Source organism: Carya illinoinensis, chromosome 15 (assembly GCF_018687715.1).
Source record: "Carya illinoinensis cultivar Pawnee chromosome 15, C.illinoinensisPawnee_v1, whole genome shotgun sequence".
Classification (NCBI taxonomy): domain Eukaryota; kingdom Viridiplantae; phylum Streptophyta; class Magnoliopsida; order Fagales; family Juglandaceae; genus Carya; species Carya illinoinensis.
Window position 1 is genome coordinate 32,318,901 of NC_056766.1, and position 8,445 is coordinate 32,327,345.

Below are 8,445 nucleotides of genomic sequence, written 5' to 3' on the forward strand. Positions count from 1 at the left end.
AGCTATATATCTTATTTATGGATACATTTTGCATCTCAAATTTCCCATCCCCAAGCAAGCAAATGTTTTTCTCTAGCAAAATGTATTTGGAATTTGATAACTACCAAATAAGCAATACATATTTAACCTTAGTAGGATCCTCTTAAGATTTTCAGGGTAACTCAGCGGTGAAGTGTAATATCCGCTCCTTCTCTCTTCTTCTTCTTTATGAGCCTCGATCCACGTGTCAAACTTCAGTGTATGTGCTGAGCCTCATTCTACGTGTCGAGAGTCAGTCTATCTGACGAGCCTCGATCTATGTGTCAGACTTCGGTCAACATGTCGAGCCTCGTTCTACGTGTCGAGTTTCGATCTACGTGCTGAGCCTTATCCCACGTATTGTATCTCGATGGCGTGTTCTGAAAGTTATTATGCGGATTTCAAAGTAAGATAGATATTTTAATACTTACGGATATTTTAAATATTATGAAAATATCTATAGAAGATATCTATAGAAAATATCTATAAAAGATATCTATATTTTCAGAAAATATCTATAGAAGATATTTTCAGTATTATTAGATAAGCTTGTTTTAATGTAGCACAATTATAATATTTTAATGAGCTCTGAAAATATTATAATTGTGGATAATATCTTATATTAGATATTTTAGTTGTTTTAAAATATTAAGAGGTTTAACTTTACGTTGAAAACTCTTATTTAAATTAAATGGTTTTATCCTCTTTGAATGATTAATGATACATTATCAATTTAGATAATGATGAAGAAATATTATTTTATAAACTTTAGTTTATAAAATAATATTCTATTTTAATTCCTCTCAGTGTTTTGCTTAAGTGTTTTATGCACTTTGATTAATTAATGATACTTTATCATTTTATATAATGATGAAGAAAATATTATTTTATAAACCTTAGTTTATAAAATAATATTTTATAAAGTGTTTTATTAAAGTGTTTTATTTAAAATAAAACACTTACGCGTTTTCAAATCAGTGTTTTAATTCATCGTTAGATCCTTTTGGGGATCCCGTAGCGTAGGATTGAAGATAAATACCTAGGCCCCTACCCTTTCCCTTTAGTCTTTTCTCTTTTTCTTTTTTCTTCTTTCTTTTTTCTCTTTCCTCTCCTTCTCTTCGTGCCCGACGTGAGCCTTCCTCCATGTCCGTTCGGTTGAAGCTCCAGCCGGCGCCACCTCCAGCCGCCGTGCCTCACCTCCCACACCGGCGTGATCCTCCATCACCGGCGACCACTACCTCACCGGTGGTGAGCTAAACCGGCCACCGAGTCTCTCTCTTTCTCCCTTCAAAGAAATGGGTCTTAAGGCCATTTCCACCTCTTTGGACCACCATACACGGTTGAAACGGCCACCAAGCACCACCAATGGAACCACCATGTCAAGGGCTTCCTCCCCATGTCCTTCTTTCTCCCTAACTCTCACTCTTTCTCTGATGGGTCTTCACACACACACGTTCGGTTGCACCGCCGTGCACCACCGTACATGGCCACCCATGGTGTTTCACCACCACCACCTTGTTCCTCTCATCACCACGAACTTCCCCTAGAAATTTCATAGCCAACGGAGCTATGTGTAGCTCTCACTCTCCCTCACTCTCCAAGGCCGAAACTGGCTTCAAACGGCCGATCCGCCGCCGTGAGCCAATGTATGGCCACCACCTCGCCACCACAGCTTCACCACATCTTCATCTATCTTTCCCTAGCTTCCCATGAAGTTCTATGGTCTTCTACCACCTCAAGCAAACACCTAGCATTTCGGATTTACTGTTCACGGCATGATGCCGCCGTGCTCCGCCACCTTTGACCACCACGAGGCCACCATGAGCCTTCCAAGGCCACGTCTAGCTATTCTCACGTCCAAATTACCACTTTATGTGGTGGACAGCCACCGTACGCGGTGTTACCGCCACGTACGCTCCTCCGACGCTTAATCGTGACGAGCAGCGAACGACGCACGGGTTAGCCCGTCGATGGTATAACCTTCTATCTCTAGTTATTAATGTTTAAAGTAGTTGATTGGTTGGATTGTAGACTGCGTAATTAGTAATTGTGGAGTTCGCTGCGTAGTTGTGAAGCTAAATGTAGTTGTGAAGTGTTGGGCTTGAATTGTAGTATTGTGGATTGTACTATGAAGTGTGGACATGAGATGGATGCCGTAGTTGTGATATGGCATGATGTGTGAAGAGAGTACGCGTGGAGCGTATTTTGTGTAGTGCAGCGACGCGTCGTGTGACGTGCGTTGTAGTAAGGTGTGGCGTAAAATGAAGGGAGTGCACGTGGAGTGCACTCTGTGTTGTATGGCGATGCACCGTGTGATGTGCATCGTGATGATGAGTGTTGTAACAAAAGGAGTACGCGTATCGCGTACTCCATGTTGCGTAGCGATGCATGGTGAGTTGTGTATTGTAGTGATGTTGTCGTAGTGTGGATGGAAGAGAGTTCACGTGAGTGTACTCTGTATTAAGTCATGATACACCGGATGGCGTATTACAGAGGGTCGAATGGCATAGCAGAGAAGTGTGGAGTGTATGGTGCAGCGTCGGGAAACTGTGTAACAGTGTTCCGAAGCAATGGTGATGTGGCTGTAGTCCAAGGTAACGGGTATTGCCTTGAGGCTGAAGTATGGCTGAAGGTATATGTGAAGCGGTGGAAAAGTATCAGAGAGTGCAGCGGAAGCATGATGGGCATAGTTCTGTTAATTGGGAATGTGCCCTGAGCTGCATAATGTGACAGAGGTGCATTTGTGGATGCAGTCCTCTTGTCAAGTGGCGGGAACTGTGTAACAGTGTCCCAAAACAGTGGTGACATGGCCTGTAGTCCGGGGTGACGAGATTCACCTTGTGGTTGACTATAGCTAAGGGTGTATGGAAGTGGTGAAAATGTATCAAAGAGTGCAGCAGAAGCATGATGGGTATCGTGACGTAACTCGAGATTCATCTTGAATTACGTGACGTGACAGAGGTGCATTTATGGATGTAATCCTCTCCTATCAAGTATTGGGATGAACTTATAAAGAGCTGGGAAGTAGGAAGAGTCCTATCGACCGGGTCTTAACTAGTTGGTATTGGAGTTTGGAGCTTGTTTATATAAGCAGGCGTTTATTCGAATTATAAGTTGCTCTTAGGTGATAATAAGGGGATGAGATACGTGTGTCTCTGGCAAGACGAGTGTACAAGACAGATTTATCATATGTAATGAGTAATCTGTCTTGATCATAGTTACATGGTATTTTAGCCCCAGAGCTGGCTTGAATTCATGTAGTCTAAGTGGACGGGAATGAAGATGTAGCATGGGCTAGGATACATGAAAGTAGTGATGAGTATATAGTTTAAGGTTGGGACACATGGCTCTGTATGTCAGAATCATGCGTTGGATTGTGTAAATAGAAGAACGAGACAGAGGTCTTAATGTCTTAACCCTAAGGTAAATCACAGAGGTTCACTTTAAGGAATAAGACCCCGAAGGTTTTAGCATAGTAAATAGTACGTAAGAGCCCAGAGATGGATAGAGAATGTTTCAAGCAAAGCATAGTTCTATTTTCTAGAATAGTTACTTATGCATTAGATAGATGATGACATAAAGTTATATGTATGCATGTAGGTTGCCATCTGACACGCACATGAATGGACCGTATGAATTGAGTATGACATGAAGTCCAGGTAAGTGTTACGTTCATACTCTTCTAGAGTTTTCTCTATAAAAATGAAGAAGAAGACGAAAGCTTTTCTATAAAAAGGAAAATAAAACGTAAGTTTTCAAGTATAAGTACGTAGCGGCCTTCCTTGGCAGCCCCTTTTTATGCACCCAAAGTATGTACGTGTATGCATGTGAATGGATGCTATAAGCAGTACGTATTGTATGTATATTTATGAAAGGAAACGAAATGAAGCTTTAAAAGACGTCAGAACTGTTAAGGACTGTAAGGATTGATAAAGAAAGAAAACTATATTTTTTTCTCTTAAAGCAACTTTTATGAAAAATAAAGAAAATTATGCTTTAAACGATACGAATAAAAAAAAGGAAAGGACTGTAAAGAAATGAACGGATTGAATGTATGATGTATGAAAATACGTAATGGCCACATGGACTGGAATGGAAATGATATCAAAGTATGGGCAGATTGCAATGCCGGGTAAGTAGTACTGGTAGTGCACCCAGTGCTGCACCCTGACTGAATGGATTCCCAACCCGAGGCCACGGGCGGAATCAAGTCCAAAAGACCGCTAACCCCAGCGCACGGGGAGTAACAGTGTGCAACGGCCACATGAAAGTGATAAGAATGAACGAATGCATGTTAAGAATGGATGCAAGATATGTATGTATGAACGGACCGAATGCAAGAATGTAAGTAAGTAAGAAAAGATGATTTAATGAACGTATGTATGCATGAATGTATGTAGAAATATAAATGCATGAAAAGATTCTTTAAGAGATGAAGGCAGCGATGCGTGGGGAGCTGTTTTAAAGAAGAAAACATGTTTTTAAGGAAAAACCCCACCTCGAAACGTTTTTAAACGAAAAGAAAGACGTATGCATGCTACGTAAGATATGTATGTATGGAATGATAACTGCATGACTGAAAAAGTATGTTATTATATTTTGACTGTATGAAGTAATGCTTACGAGTCATCGACTCATTTTAGTTTTTATGTGTGCCCTCCCAGGCACAAGATGAGCATGACAGGTCAGGACAGGCACAACCCAAGGGAAAGAGCACGAAGGCCTAGGCAAGATGTTTCATATTAAAAGCTTTAATTATGAAGTGTAATGTTTTTCCGCTGAATGTTTTAATTAAAAAAATGAGATTTTATTTATAACATGGAGTTTTTTGTATCTTGGTATGTATGGAAAAGAAATTGAAAAGGAATCGTAATTCCCGTCGGTTTTTATCAAAATCGATATGAAAAAGGACCCACCACAAGGACGGGCATTACATGAAGTTTCTTAAAGATCATTAATTGAGAAAGAGAATCTAGTTATAAGTGACTCAGCAAGATATTACAGGATTGCTTTACAGACTCTAGCAATCCGACCACTGCTCATCTATAATCCAAAAAGGTTAAAACCTTGCATAAGCTTAACAAAAACAATACAATACACTATTCAGCATCTGCCTATATTCGCCCCCCAAGTGAAAACAAACAACAAAACAAGGAAAACATACCTCAATGTTGAACAGACGGTTTGAAAAATCAGAATAGGGGGATTTATTTAATAGTAGTAGGGAGATGAAGAGCCCAAATCAAATGGATCGCTACCCGAGCCTAGAAACAGTGGCATCCTTCCAAATAGTGGGCTGTGCTACACAAACTCATTGGAGCACAAATCCATATACGGCCCACTAACAGTTGAGTATAGTCCATTGTTCATTTGTTTAGTGAGCTCAAAACAGTTGGTGTCACTCCAAGCTTCTTGATCCATATTGGAGCCCATCACTCCAGCCCCATAAAAAGTAGATGTGTCAGGCGGCAAAGGTGGGAGAGCTCGGTAATGTCATGAGATGAGTATGAGCTTGGGTGCGCGTGCGCTGCCCACCATTCATAATAGCTGTAATGGGCTGGTAACTGGGCCCAAAATCCGTAGCCCCTGAGCCTAGCCATCCCAGCTGGAAAATGGACACCATCAGTGGCTTTTCTATGTGGATAAAGCATTATCCATATATATAAGCAGTGGCGGAACCAGCAACTGAGCAAATAAACCTGAAGTAAGAAAAGGTCAGATCTTTTCTTTAGGTGCAACACGAGCTTCAATGTAACCATTTGCAACAATATAAAAATCTTGCATTAAAAGATCGTTGGGCAAAAGCAACTGAGACCGCGGTCACATGATTTTATGCCAAGGTAAAAAAGCATTTGATATTTTCAATTTTTTGCTTTGTTTCTCACAACAAGTACAAAATCATTAGTGAGGCCAGATAGTCATAATATTCCATTGACCACTAGTTTTGTTCTCAACTATAATGGCTTTTCTACAGTGACTTTGCAATTCATTTAAAAAAATCACTCACATCATGCTAAAGGATGACCATGGTCCAGGAGGAAGTTTTCTAGCACATACAATGGAACCACTTTGAGGCTCCACAAACTTATTGGAGTTGGAAGATCAACCTACTAAAAAAAATACTACGCTAAGACATATAGATAAATGGGCATAAATTTGAGCGAATCCATAGAATAACTTGTTGAGAAAAAAATCCTGAAAGATCAATTCTTCATGTATCAATTGATCTATATATGGAAAATTTCTCACAGGTGTGCTTTTGTATGACAGAACATCATCATTAGCAGGCCGTTCCGTAGAACTTTCAATGTTGCCCTTGACAGGCTCAGATTCTGCAAGCTGTGCTTTTGAATCATCAGAAGAAAAGGCCAAGAAAGCTTTACGAGCTTCTCTCCGAGCATCTGTGAGTAAATAATGAAGACATGGAGTTAGATATGCTTGTGCTGAAATATAACTAAACTAGGAAATTTTGCACTGAACCATAATATAATCAGATGAAACCATAAAATTGATGTGATTTCAACTTCCAGCTTAACAAAAAAACTAGGTTTTTTTCTATAGAGGTGCTGAAGATAAGACTGGCAAACTTGATGAATATTCTAGAGAAGAATGTAGCATCAGAATTCAATGTGTATGAACACTATGGTGTTTTAACAGACTTCACAGAGAATCATTGTCTGACAGTTCCAAACCCCGTAAGGGGGACTGTTACACGTGAAAAACCCATTATGCATGAATGTCCAGCCAATTATAGCAAAATAAATGAAACATGGTAGCATACTTATTTCATCTTGTAACACAAACTACTAACAGGCTGCAGGCATTCTGTGCATATGCTTATACAGACCCCTGTACTAATTTCTAGAACTCTAAGCCCAAGGCTGTCTCAGATTGAAACAGGAAACTCTTCAGATAAGAACATCAAGATTGAAATCAAAAACCTACAACCAGATTAAATTAAATATATAAATATATTTAATTTAGTGACCATGGTGCAACCCGAACCGACCCGGCTTGCCAGGCGGATACCCCGCATTGACCCGAACCGACCCGAGTTTACCTGATTTACTTTTAAGCTTTAACAGGGTACTTGAATCTCAGAATGGGATTTTTTTGGCAGAGCATTCGATATGGGTTTTATGGGATTCCTGGATGGTGCTTGGGCAGAGCTGATCCTCATGGTTGATGCCCGGAAGCTCTACTTTTGTGCAACAAATTGAAGTTAGAGATGATGATAAGAAAGGTGTCCTTCTATATTCGTTTTCCAAGAAACCTGACTTGAGCTCCCTAGCAAATTGGAGACTTGGAGTGTATCAAACTACATGATTCTTACATCCCACAGCCGCAAGGTAGGAAATAAACTTTTTGTTTTTGTGTTTCTTCACGGGTTTGCTAGAAAATTGTTTCATTTTTTTCCGTGATCAAATGCTCTATTTTTTTCTTTTTCTTTTTTCCAAATCGGCATAAAACTGAAGATTTTCCTTGTGGTTGAACAATGGATCAACAATCCGTATGGCATATGAGGCTCCAACTCGTGCTTTAAATCGATTGCAAGTGGTAATGACGACAGAGAGAAATAGGGAGGGATGGCAGCTAGGGTTTGAGATCAACTGGTAAAACGTATATTCGGTTTGAGCGGGTTCGACCCGCAAGCTATTTCAAACCGCTTTTTGGTCGGGTCGGGTCGAGTCTTGCTGAAGGACCGGGTCACAACTTTATTTGCATAGGCGTAGTTGCCATCCCATCTTCAGCAACAATTTTACACGTATTCAAAAGCAGCAAACAGGGGCGTATCTTAGAATTTGTATCAAAATTACCATTATCTCAGGCATCACTCTATATTAACCGAAACAAACCAATAGACTCTGTGACTGCAAGAATTATTTCATCAGAAACAGGCCCAGGAATAGCTGATGGCCTGCAATACACAACAAACATATCACAAACAGACCAGCAAGACATTTCATGCTGATGTATTTAGGAAGTAGAACTGTGTGTGCGTGTCCAACAGTGACTTAAAACTCTCAAAAGAGAAGGCATTACATAAGAGACTCATATGGCACCGAGTGTCCAAGAAGAAAGTCCCAACTAATCCCCGGGGTGATTGTAGTCTAGCTAATGTTCTTTTTAGTTTCTCAGTTGAAGCTTTAATTTATATGTTTTTATGGTGTACAATGCTAAATGGTCCATCTGGTTTGCCTTTTGAACAGATTGATCCCTATACTTTCATATCAATATTTTTTAATTTTTTATTAGTTTTTATTTTTATTTTTATTTTTATTTTTTCTTCTACTTTTAGATTTTTTATTTTATTTTCACGACACATGGCATGCCAAGTCAGCATTTTTAACGATTAATTAATAGAGTGTTAACGAAATGGCTGATTCAATCAAAATTGAAACCACACGGACTACTTATTCTCTAATC

The 8,445-nt window shown here is 39.7% G+C and overlaps 2 long non-coding RNA genes across 2 annotated transcripts; one reads left to right on the forward strand and one right to left on the reverse strand.

Moving 5' to 3' along the window:
* Positions 1-4,956: 4,956 nt before the first annotated feature.
* On the reverse strand, positions 4,957-6,638 carry LOC122296433. Its single transcript, XR_006238525.1, has 2 exons — positions 6,268-6,638; positions 4,957-5,717 (listed from the first exon to the last, which is right to left on the reverse strand). It is a non-coding gene; the product is annotated as an uncharacterized LOC122296433 (long non-coding RNA).
* A 470-nt stretch (positions 6,639-7,108) lies between these two features.
* On the forward strand, positions 7,109-8,273 carry LOC122296432. Its single transcript, XR_006238524.1, has 2 exons — positions 7,109-7,367; positions 7,494-8,273. It is a non-coding gene; the product is annotated as an uncharacterized LOC122296432 (long non-coding RNA).
* Positions 8,274-8,445: the final 172 nt, after the last annotated feature.